We start from the raw sequence: 13,360 nt of genomic DNA, 5'->3' as shown, positions 1-13,360 counted from the left end.
TAAGCTACGTTTCATCGAACATTTCAATGCAGTAATTGCTAAAGCCTATGCAGTAGTAGGACTCATCAAACGAAACACCCAAGATTTCAACGACGTCTACTGCCTGCAGGCACTGTACATCAGTCTGGTACGCAGCATTCTAGAGTATGGAGTTATCGTTTGGGCCCCGTATCACACCGTACACATTAATCGCATAGAACGGGTGCAAAAGAGCTTTTTCCGGTATGCCCTTCGACGGCTTCCCTGGCGAAATCGATTTGAACTACCACCGTACGAGCATCGTTGTGCTCTTATCAACCTGCCTACGCTACGAAACAGGAGAGTTTTTCTGCAGCGACTTTTTGTGTTCGATCTTCTCGCTGACAACATTGACTGCCCTCTGCTTCTCGCTAAGCTGGACTTCAACGTTCCTGGTAGGTCTCTGCGGAGAATGGATTTCTTTCGGCGCTCTAATCATCGTACGCAGTACGGCCAGAATAACCCGGTAGATATTTGCTGTCAGCTCTTCAATAGCGTTTTTCATCATTTTGACTTTAATTTAAGTAGAGAAATGTTCAAATTGAAAGAAGATTTAAGTTAGTATAGTATTTAAGTCTGTACGAAAAGCATTAATTCGAAGACAATATATATATATATATATATATATATATATATATATATATATATATATATATATATATATATATATATATATATATATATATATATATATATATATATATATATATATATATATATATATATATATATATATATATATATATATATATATATATATATATATATATATATATATATATATATATATATATATATATACATAAGTTAAGAACGAACCCGCCAGGACCCATTCAACCCATCATGGCATCAGTCCTTTATCCATATTATCATCATCGTCATCATCCATAATGACGACAACAACAACAAACCCAACGACGATAGCAAGTGGCCAGTTAGCATGAAAACCAACTCAATCAACATCCGCCCAAACTTAGCGTCAGCAATTCATTTACCCGGCAACACCAAGTGGCCCAGAATAGTGCATAGTCCATACATCAGCAGAACGACCATCCGATAAACAACAAATAAACGACACACGGACTCAGCGAGCACCAGCAGTTGTCGCCTTGCAATATTAACCCGGCGACCACATTTTATTTTCATTCAATTTATCCCAACAGCTTACAAAGCAAAGCGATAGGCATAGCGGTAGGCTCATTTATAATTAACTTGGAAATAAACTTCAGTCAGAGTTAGACATTTGTGGTGAAAACACGCCTTTATTCCTTTTTAAAAATTAGATGTAGAAATTAAGTATCATTAGTGGCGCAGTCGGAAGTTCTGGCGCATAGTGAGTTATAAATAGTGCAGTGAATTCCAGCATATCAACGGCGGTTTACCGGAGAGAAAAGGAAGCACCAGCAGTCAACCTTAACACACTACGCCTCACCAGATTAGTTCGAAGGATTATCGAACAAACGGACCAATCCGAGGGAACATCGGAGCAAAACTGTGAGTATTCTTAAGCTTACCAATTAGATTTTTTATTTCAACAAGTGAATATTTAGAATTTAATTCAAACAAGAGAATATTTAATTCAAACAAGTGAATATTAATGCAAACGAGTGAATATTTAATATTTTATAAGTGAATTTTTTTTGAATTCAAGGTGTATTCATCATTTCCTTAATTAATTAATTACATACAAAATGACTCAACGATTCGACGAAAATCGTGACTTAATGCAACATCAGATTCACGAACTAGAAAGTCAAGTGCGTGAATTAATTATTAGCATGCAACAACGGGACCAACGTATTATTGAATTGGAATCGTTTGCAGCGCAACAGCAAATTGCTGCTCACGCAGATAATTTGGCTGCTGCCGCACCTCAAAATCCAGTGGAAAGCGCTTTAAAATCTTTGCAAACCCCACAGATTATTCGGATCTTACCTCCTTTTGACGGTAATCCGATCAAATTACATTCTTTTATTAGGTCAATAGACGACCTAATGCCTGAAATCGAGAGGGTTAGAGGCACCCTCGCTTATACTATTTGGCTTCTTGCCATCCGATCAAAGATCATCGGAGAAGCGTTTTAGAATTTTATGGTACCGAAACAGATTGGCCTTGCATTAAAGCTAATCTAATAACACATTACAGCGACAAAAGGGACGAGGTCACTATGACAAAAGATCTCTTCAAGTTGAAGCAAAGAAATATTGAAATTGAAGATTTCTACAAAGAGATCCAATTTTCACTTTCACTGATGATCAATCAATTAAATTTAAATGAATAAAATATGGCAGTTAGAACAGCTAAAAACCAGTTCTACCAAGAAATGGGATTAAAGGTCTTCTTGGCTGGGCTAAACGAACCAATTGGACAGATTATAAGATCACAATGTCCAACATCAATTAAAGATGCTCTTCGTAGGTATCTAGAGGAAAGAAATTTCCTATCACAAACAAAAACCAACACCACCTCCTATACCTGTACGCAACAAATTCCAAGTTAGAAATAATTATTCCTACTCATCTCCCTACAGACCAATGTTCCATCATAACATTCCTCCACCTAATCCTTTCCTGCATACTCCAGCCCAAACAAACCCTTTCCTACATGTACCAAATTTTTCCCACCCCAACAATTTCCATCGAGTCCAACAACCTTTCCAACCAATACCTTTCCAACGTGCATTACTCCCTGCCCAACCTAGTAGTCTGCCGCAAACACAACAACCCTTCCTACAAAACCAATTCCAACGGACATTACCTTCAGGTCAACCTTATAATTCAAATCGACCACAAGCACACTTCGCTAAATCTGGACCACAGCAACTCTCAAAACCTACCCCAATGGATATAGATCGTTCGATAAGAAGTAGACAAGTGAATTACATGAATCGACCGAATTTTCATTAATTACATTGGACTGAACCAAATAACTACTACGATGAAATTTTCAATCCACATATCAACGATTACTATGACTTCTATGCAAACGATCAATACGATATCAGTAATAGAACACCTGACATTGCAGACGTCGAAACAGTGGAATTCAATACAGCAGAACCTGAGATCGACAACTTAAATTTTCAGACGGACTTAGACGGAGACACGAACACATAAACAGTAACAATTTTCTTCCATACGTTCAAATTAAAACTCACTTAGGTCAACTTAAGTTTTTGATTGACACAGGAGCCAACAAAAACTACATAAATCCCGAAATAGTTGAATTTAAAGATGTCTTTAGCTGAGCTCCAACTAGAGTGAAAAATATTAATGGAACTCATCAGATCGACAAATTTACAAATTTAAATATTTATCAGAAATCCTTGCCATTCCATTTGCTAAAATTTCATTCATTTTTCGACGGCCTAATAGGCTATGAAGCTCTTAGTAACTTGAAAGCTGAAATATTGACGGCATCGAACGTTTTAAAATTTCCAGAATTCTCGATACAAATGCTTAGAAAGTACCCAGACTCTTTCAATGTTAGCCTTAATGCATATGAAGAAGTACCAATATCTCTCAAAACAAATGTAACCAACGGCGATTTCTATGTCGAACATCCACTTCCTTTAACATCAGACGTGATGGTTCTCCCAGGACTTTATACACCGCAAAATAACAAAAGTACAGTACTTCTGAAAAATTGCAGCGAAGTACAAGTCAAAATTAGCCCAAACAGATTGATTTTTTCCGAATTAAATAATTTTGAAGCCGATCAGACTATTCAAAACTATGAACCCGGTCTTGTATTTGACAATACGTCAATAGACCCAAGACTAAAAAGCCAACTTCGGATCGATCATTTAAACATAGAAGAGAGACGCAAGCTATTTAACCATATTTCTAAATTTCCCAACATATTTTATCTGGAAGGAAATGATCTTAGTTTTACAAACGTTATCAAACACAAAATTGAAACCAAAGATGATCTCCCTGTCCACTCAAAAAGCTATAGGTATCCCTACTGTCATAAAGAAGAGGTACAAAAACAAGTATCGAAAATGTTAGCTCAAGGTATTATTCGTCCAAGCACATCTCCTTGGTGCTCTCCAATCTGGATTGTTCCCAAGAAACTAGACGCATCAGGACAACAAATTAGTCATTGACTACAGGAAACTCAATGAGAAAACTGTAGGCGACAAGTATCCAATGCCTAATATTACAGAAATATATTGGACAAACTTGGTAAGTAAACAGCTTTCTCTGTAGAAAACGGTTTATACGAATATTTACTTATGCCTTTTGGCCTGAAAAACGCACCAGCGACTTTTCAGCGAGTGATGGGCCATGTGCTACGTGAATTTATTGGAAAATGTTGTCTAGTTTATATGGATGACATTATTATTTTCTCTGTGTCTCTTCAAGAACACATTGAAAATCTAACTAAAATTTTTATGGCGCTTGAAAAAGTGAATCTTAAGATTCAGTTAGATAAAAGTGAATTTCTAAATAAAGGAAGTTGCTTTTCTAGGTCACATTTTGACAGACGAGGGCGTTAAGCCAAATGCTAGCAAAATTGAAGCCATCCAGAATTGGCCCATTCCAAAAAACCAGAAAGAACTTCGAGGTTTTCTAGGTATTTTGGGTTATTATAGACGATTCGTTCGCGACTTCGCAAAAATCACTAAGCCTCTGACGGCACAATTAAGAAAAGGTGAACAAGTTGAGCACACGCCACAATTCATGAAAACATTTAATATCTGCAAAAACATTTTAACTCAGAGTGACATCCTACAGTACCCGAACTTTCAAAAACCGTTCGTACTGACTACGGATGCCAGCAACTTCGCTTTGGGAGCAGTGCTTTCTCAGGGACCTATCGGTCAAGACAGACCCGTAGCGTATGCTTCCCGAACGCTAACAAAAACTGAAGAACGATATTCAGCAATTGAAAAAGAGTTATTAGCCATAGTTTGGGCAACCCAATATTTCAGACCTTATCTTTTTGGCAGACGGTTTACTTTGTTCACTGATCATCCGCCCCTCACATATGCCTTAAATCTTAAAACTCCTAACACGAAACTAGTTAAATGGAGATTACAGCTATTGGAATACGACTTTGAAATAAAACATCGACCTGGCAAACAAAATGTTGTCGCCGATGCTTTATCAAGAATTCAATACGAGTTGAATATGAACGAAAACGAATCAGACTCAGACGATGTTACGGTACATTCAGCCGACACGGATGACTCCGAATTCATCCAATGTACCGAAAAACCAATAATTTTTTTTCACAATCAGATAATTTTGAAAATAGGTCCTGATGAATCTGAAACATACGAAGAAATATTTCCCCGCATGTATCGTAGAACAATTACAAAAACACATTTGGAGTCCCAGTCTTGATCCGGTTGCTAAAAGAATACATGGACCCAAAAAGATCCAACTGCATATTATGCCCAGAAAGCGTAATTCCATCCCTACAAATTGTTTATAAAAATTATTCAAAATTTGCATTGCCCAGAAAATTCTAATCGACTTGCCAGTATAGAAGAACAGAATTTGATAATTGAAGAAACGCATAACTCTGCTCACAGAGGAATTCGAGAAAATACAGAAGAAATTAAAAGGAGATTCTTTTTCCCTAATATGAAACGTAAAATAAGACAATTTATTATCCTATGCGAAGCATGTAATAGGGCAAAATACGAAAGAAAACCATACAAGATCCAACTTGGAGAAACACCAGTTCCAAAACAACCTCTTGACATAGTTCACATAGACATCTACATCTCACAACCAAATCTATTTCTCCCTGCCCAACCTAGTAGTCTGCCGCAAACACAACAACCCTTCCTACAAAACCAATTCCAACGGACATTACCTTCAGGTCAACCTTATAATTCAAATCGACCACAAGCACACTTCGCTAAATCTGGACCACAGCAACTCTCAAAACCTACCCCAATGGATATATATATATATCGTTCGATAAGAAGTAGACAAGTGAATTACATGAATCGACCGAATTTTCATTAATTACATTGGACTGAACCAAATAATTACTACGATGAAATTTTCAATCCACATATCAACGATTACTATGACTTCTATGCAAACGATCAATACGATATCAGTAATAGAACACCTGACATTGCAGACGTCGAAACAGTGGAATTCAAAAAAGCAGAACCTGAGATCGACAACTTAAATTTTCAGACGGACTTAGACGGAGACACGAACACATAAACAGTAACAATTTTCTTCCATACGTTCAAATTAAAACTCACTTAGGTCAACTTAAGTTTTTGATTGACACAGGAGCCAACAAAAACTACATAAATCCCGAAATAGTTGAATTTAAAGATGTCTTTAGCTGCACTCCAACTAGAGTGAAAAATATTAATGGAACTCATCAGATCGACAAATTTACAAATTTAATTATTTATCAGAAATCCTTGCCATTCCATTTGCTAAAATTTCATTCATTTTTCGACGGCCTAATAGGCTATGAAGCTCTTAGTAACTTGAAAGCTGAAATATTGACGGCATCGAACGTTTTAAAATTTCCAGAATTCTCGATACAAATGCTTAGAAAGTACCCAGACTCTTTCAATGTTAGCCTTAATGCATATGAAGAAGTACCAATATCTCTCAAAACAAATGTAACCAACGGCGATTTCTATGTCGAACATCCACTTCCTTTAACATCAGACGTGATGGTTCTCCCAGGACTTTATACAGCGCAAAATAACAAAAGTACAGTACTTCTGAAAAATTGCAGCGAAGTACAAGTCAAAATTAGCCCAAACAGATTGATTTTTTCCGAATTAAATAATTTTGAAGCCGATCAGACTATTCAAAACTATGAACCCGGTCTTGTATTTGACAATACGTCAATAGACCCAAGACTAAAAGGCCAACTTCGGATCGATCATTTAAACATAGAAGAGAGACGCAAGCTATTTAACCATATTTCTAAATTTCCCAACATATTTTATCTGGAAGGAAATGATCTCAGTTTTACAAACGTTATCAAACACAAAATTGAAACCAAAGATGATCTCCCTGTCCACTCAAAAAGCTATAGGTATCCCTACTGTCATAAAGAAGAGGTACAAAAACAAGTATCGAAAATGTTAGCTCAAGGTATTATTCGTCCAAGCACATCTCCTTGGTGCTCTCCAATCTGGATTGTTCCCAAGAAACTAGACGCATCAGGACAACAAATTAGTCGTTGACTACAGGAAACTCAATGAGAAAACTGTAGGCGACAAGTATCCAATGCCTAATATTACAGAAATATATTGGACAAACTTGGTAAGTAAACAGCTTTCTCTGTAGAAAACGGTTTATACGAATATTTACTTATGCCTTTTGGCCTGAAAAACGCACCAGCGACTTTTCAGCGAGTGATGGGCCATGTGCTACGTGAATTTATTGGAAAATGTTGTCTAGTTTATATGGATGACATTATTATTTTCTCTGTGTCTCTTCAAGAACACATTGAAAATCTAACTAAAATTTTTATGGCGCTTGAAAAAGTGAATCTTAAGATTCAGTTAGATAAAAGTGAATTTCTAAAAAAAGGAAGTTGCTTTTCTAGGTCACATTTTGACAGACGAGGGCGTTAAGCCAAATGCTAGCAAAATTGAAGCCATCCAGAATTGGCCCATTCCAAAAAACCAGAAAGAACTTCGAGGTTTTCTAGGTATTTTGGGTTATTATAGACGATTCGTTCGCGACTTCGCAAAAATCACTAAGCCTCTGACGGCACAATTAAGAAAAGGTGAACAAGTTGAGCACACGCCACAATTCATGAAAACATTTAATATCTCCAAAAACATTTTAACTCAGAGTGACATCCTACAGTACCCGGACTTTCAAAAACCGTTCGTACTGACTACGGATGCCAGCAACTTCGCTTTGGGAGCAGTGCTTTCTCAGGGACCTATCGGTCAAGACAGACCCGTAGCGTATGCTTCCCGAACGCTAACAAAAACTGAAGAACGATATTCAGCAATTGAAAAAGAGTTATTAGCCATAGTTTGGGCAACCCAATATTTCAGACCTTATCTTTTTGGCAGACGGTTTACTTTGTTCACTGATCATCAGCCCCTCACATATGCCTTAAATCTTAAAACTCCTAACACGAAACTAGTTAAATGGAGATTACAGCTATTGGAATACGACTTTGAAATAAAACATCGACCTGGCAAACAAAATGTTGTCGCCGATGCTTTATCAAGAATTCAATACGAGTTGAATATGAACGAAAACGAATCAGACTCAGACGATGTTACGGTACATTCAGCCGACACGGATGACTCCGAATTTATCCAATGTACCGAAAAACCAATAATTTTTTTTTCACAATCAGATAATTTTGAAAATAGGTCCTGATGAATCTGAAACATACGAAGAAATATTTCCCCGCATATATCGTAGAACAATTACAAAAATCACATTTGGAGTCCCAGTCTTGATCCGGTTGCTAAAAGAATACATGGACCCAAAAAGATCCAACTGCATATTATGCCCAGAAAGCGTAATTCCATCCCTACAAATTGTTTATAAAAATTATTTCAGTCGTTGTAAAACATTCAAAATTTGCATTGCCCAGAATATTCTAATCGACTTGCCAGTATAGAAGAACAGAAATTGATAATTGAAGAAACGCATAACTCTGCTCACAGAGGAATTCGAGAAAATACAGAAGAAATTAAAAGGAGATTCTTTTTCCCTAATATGAAACGTAAAATAAGACAATTTATTATCCTATGCGAAGCATGTAATAAGGCAAAATACGAAAGAAAACCATACAAGATCCAACTTGGAGAAACACCAGTTCCAAAACAACCTCTTGACATAGTTCACATAGACATCTACATCTCACAACCAAATCTATTTCTCTCCGCAGTAGATAAACTTTCAAGGTTCGGCACCCTAATTCCAATAAAATCCAGATCTATTTCAGATATCCGCAAAGCAATTCTAAAATTTATTACAATGTACGGTAGTCCAAAATTGTTAGTATCCGATAACGAACCCTCGATAAAATCAATTGAAATAAGAGGATTGCTTGCCGACCTAAACATACAACAATATTTTACCCCCTCAAATCACAGCCAAGTCAACGGAATAGTAGAAAGGTTCCATTCTACTATTACTGAAATTTTTAACTCAAATAAACACAAATATGGAACCTTACCAAATAAAGAAAGATTTCTAATAGCCTGTGCTTTATATAATAATAGTAAAACAGCGACTCAACTTAAGCCCCGAGAAGTCTTCTACGGAATAAAAAGCGGAGAAGAAAGACCACTGGATATGGACAACATTATACAATACAGAGATAAGCTATACGATGAAACAGCGCTGAGATTGAAAAAGACCCAAGAGAAGCAAAACGAATATCACAATACCACCCGCGAAGTCCCACCAGCCCTAGATCCCGGCGAAACAGTCTACAACAAGGTTCAAGGAATGAAATCCAAAATCAAGGACCGATACCAACAGATACAAGTTCGTTTGGACAGAAATCAAACATACCAAGATATCCAGAGACGAAAACTCCACAAAGCAAAACTTCGTCAAATACGAAAATAATTTACTGCAAATCGAAAATAATTTACTGCAAAATCTACCTTTTTACCTTTCTTTTTAGATGCTGACGAATACTTCAATCACACTCATCCTGTTCCTGTGTATCCGGTTATCCTATCCACAGTCCATCCGAATCCTGAGCCTTCAGCAAAACCCTGGCCTTCTCACACTCGAAACTGGCAACAGTTTCATAAAACATGGAAACCACAAGCTGTTTCACATAGTTGAATTGAATGACTATGAACCTATTTTCGGAGAACTACATACAAACATTCAAGGATTACGACATTTTCCAAATTTTACAGACATGTTTGAAATTCTAGAAGCTAAATTCAAAAATGTTCACAGCATTTTTAATAATCTTCAGCCAAGGCAAAGACAGAGAAGAGGATTATTAAACCTGCTCGGAACTGGAATAAAAGAAATTACAGGAAATATGGATCACAACGATTTCGTACACATTCCTAAATCAATCAATAGTTTGCAAAATAGTAATAGGATGCTCGTCAACGAAAATAACGAACAAATTAGAATTAACTCGCAATTTCGGAATAGAATTAACTTTTTTATAAACCAACTTAACCAGCAACAAACACAAATAAAAAATAATATTATATCAGCTAGATTAGAGAATGAAGCTAGCAGAAATTTCCAGATATTCAGAGAAGTCATAAAGATCAATTAGGGGCCATGCATAAATGACGTAGCATTTTGGGGGGTAGGGAGGGTATACCAAATTTGTGACGAAGTGTGACGATGGGGAGGGTAGGGTTAGTAGTCGGGCGACGTAGCATTAAGTTTAAATTTTTTGACGGGCATCAAAACCTATTGATTAGAGAAAACAATTCAATGTTCCTCCATTTCCAAGAGAAATAAATTTAAGTTCGCACAAGTTAATTTTCATGCGGTTTTTCATGATGTATATTTTACGATTCGTGGAATTACAAGCTTGCAAAAATACGGAAAGATTTTGTATGCGGATTTAATTTGCTGCATTAGTTAGTTAATGTTGCTAACTAATACACTTAGTTTGGAAGCTGAACTATATTTTGTCTTCGGATTCAACTAAATAAAAATTAGCAATTTAGATGAACGTATTCTTGTTAGAATCATTGGCAGCTGCAGGATTTCGAACTGAGAGAACTTCTCTTCATGCTCTCCATGACATAAAAAATTCAACACAAAACTATCAACACTATATTTGTCATGAAATGAGCTTATTTTGTACGAAATTTGTGTTATAATGAAAATGTTGATAAAAGTCGTCAAACATTTTGAAAGGACATGTATTCGACATAATTGTAAAACATATGTAATTTTTTTTCATCCTCCGGTCGCGTTGCACAGGATGAGGGGGGGGGGGGTAGGTAAATGCTACGTTATTTACGAGGGGGAGGTTAGAATTTTGTGACCAAATGCTACGAGGGGGGTGGGAGGGGTCAAAAATCGTCGAAAAAAAGCTACGTCATTTGTGTACGGCCCCTTATAATTTAGACAATTTGAAATTACATTTAGAAGATTTGTCCGAATCAATACAATTAGCAAAAACAAAGATCATTTCAAAACAAATATTATCCGTCGATGAGCTAGGATTAATTTCAAATCTTTTAGAACAACAAAATGTTAGGATAGACAGAACCGATCAAATTTATAATTTTCTAGGTTTATCTGCTTTCTTTAATAATTCTAAAATAATATTTGTAGTATCAATTCCAAGAATAGAAAACTCCACTTATACAGAATTTCTTTTAGCACCCATTCCTTTATCAAACAGAATATTAAAACTTCCAGCCAGTGTTGCTTTGCAAAACGATAACAAAACATACTTCATCAAGGACGAATGCCAACACATCGGGAAGACTAAGCTGTGTAGCCTCAACAACCTCATCGACAACTCCAGAGACTTGTGCTTCTCTAAATTACTAAGAGGACTATCAGGAAACTGTACTTTCACAAAAACCCACTCACCCACAGAAATTAAAAGAATTATGGACGATCATATTATTATCAAAAATATCCACGATGTGAAAATCGAGTCAAACTGCGGACTTACGAGTCGACACTGAATACAACAATGTCGAAGTATCCAAATCAGAACCGACATTTTTCATGCCATTGGACGGTCTACATATCAATGAACAAACACTGGAAACCAAAGATAACATTGAAGAAATCCATATCAAAAATAGGCATCATATCGAAACAATAACCAGACAACATAGAATTCAGACATACACGTCACTTAGTATGTCGAGCATTTGTCTTTTCATTAGTTTCGTTACAGGCCTTTTGTGAATCTTTAAGAGACGAAGACAATTATCGCTTTTCATAACAACATCCACGAACAGTAAAATCACGAATCGGGACGATTCGTCTTCAAAAGGGGGAGTAGTTAAGAACGAACCCGCCAGGACCCATTCAACCCATCATGGCATCAGTCCTTTATCCATATTATCATCATCGTCATCATCCATAGTGACGACAACAACAACAACAAACCCGACGATGATAGCAAGTGGCCAGTTAGCATGGAAACCAACTCAATCAACATCCGGCCAAACTTAGCGTCAGCAATTCATTTATCCGGCGATAGGCGTAGCGGTAGGCTCATTTATAATTAACTTGGAAATAAACTTCAGTCAGAGTTAGACATTTGTGGTGAAAACACGCCTTTATTCCTTTTTAAAAATTAGATGTAGAAATTAAGTATCATTAGTTATATATATATATATATATATATATATATATATATATATATATATATATATATATATATATATATATATATATATATATATATATATATATATATATATATATATATATATATATATATATATATATATATAAGTTAAGACAGCAAGGACAGGTTTCCAAATTGAAACCCTAAAGCGAAAGCATGAAGCCATCCAGAGCCAACTCCATGCTTTCGTCCTACAGCAGCAACAACAACAACAACAACAACATCAGCAGCAACCACAACTATGACCAGAGCCACGCACGTGTATACCGGAGACATAGCGTCATTGAAGACACCCGAAACTGCACACACAGGCGACTGAATGTATTTCGCGAAGTAGGGACTTTTTGTTAGCCATGCGAGGCCTCTGTACATCATAGAACATTTTAATAAAATCACTTCAGTTTGTACGCTCGACCAGTGAACACGCATTTCAATCTTTTTTAAAAAGTAATTTCCTAACCCACAGTTTTTAATTGGCGCAATCGGCGCAGATCTAGTGTCGCGAGTGTAATTTCCGGAACATTTCCATCTTCGGTGGGATACCGAAGACTCGTGCTATTACGGCGACAAAGATCTGGAGCTTCCACAGACGGAGGAACACTGTCACGTCAAGTAAGTAATTTTAAACTTTTTAATAACCCAAATTAAAAGAACTCTGTAGTCACTTCTAGAAAAAAAACAAAGTGCTATCGATTCTAAAACAAATAATCACTACTAATTAAGAGGTTCTAGCACCGACCACTGGTAAGCGAAAACCTGTAATATCACAAAAGTGTGTTATCAACATAATTTTTTTTAAACAAATAAAAAAACAACCCATGCTAACACGAGCAATGGAAGCAGAGTTAAACAACCGCGTAACAGAATTGACGCGACAATTAGAGGAGCAGCGACTCCAAATTAACGAGCTAATATCTTCGCAAGTAGTGGCTAGTGAAAGGCAACATCCATTAGCGCTAACGCTGCCACCGCAAGCGCCGGTGTACGACCCATATTGGATTCCCGATATAGTCAAACTAATCCCTACCTATAGTGGGGAACCGGCACT

At 36.5% G+C, this 13,360-nt stretch overlaps 1 protein-coding gene and 1 pseudogene across 1 annotated transcript in view; one reads left to right on the top strand and one right to left on the bottom strand.

The window, feature by feature from the left end:
• Nucleotides 1-13,360, bottom strand: part of LOC131694307 (teneurin-a) — a 1,511,233-nt gene that overhangs the window by 1,480,105 nt on the left and 17,768 nt on the right. The gene's annotated exons all lie outside the window — the stretch shown is intronic.
• On the top strand, nt 1,710-12,134 carry LOC131675928 (uncharacterized; annotated as a pseudogene).

Source organism: Topomyia yanbarensis, chromosome 1 (assembly GCF_030247195.1).
Source record: "Topomyia yanbarensis strain Yona2022 chromosome 1, ASM3024719v1, whole genome shotgun sequence".
Lineage (NCBI taxonomy): Eukaryota > Metazoa > Arthropoda > Insecta > Diptera > Culicidae > Topomyia > Topomyia yanbarensis.
Note: the sequence above shows the minus strand (reverse complement) of the source record. Positions and strands in the feature narration are given on the sequence as shown.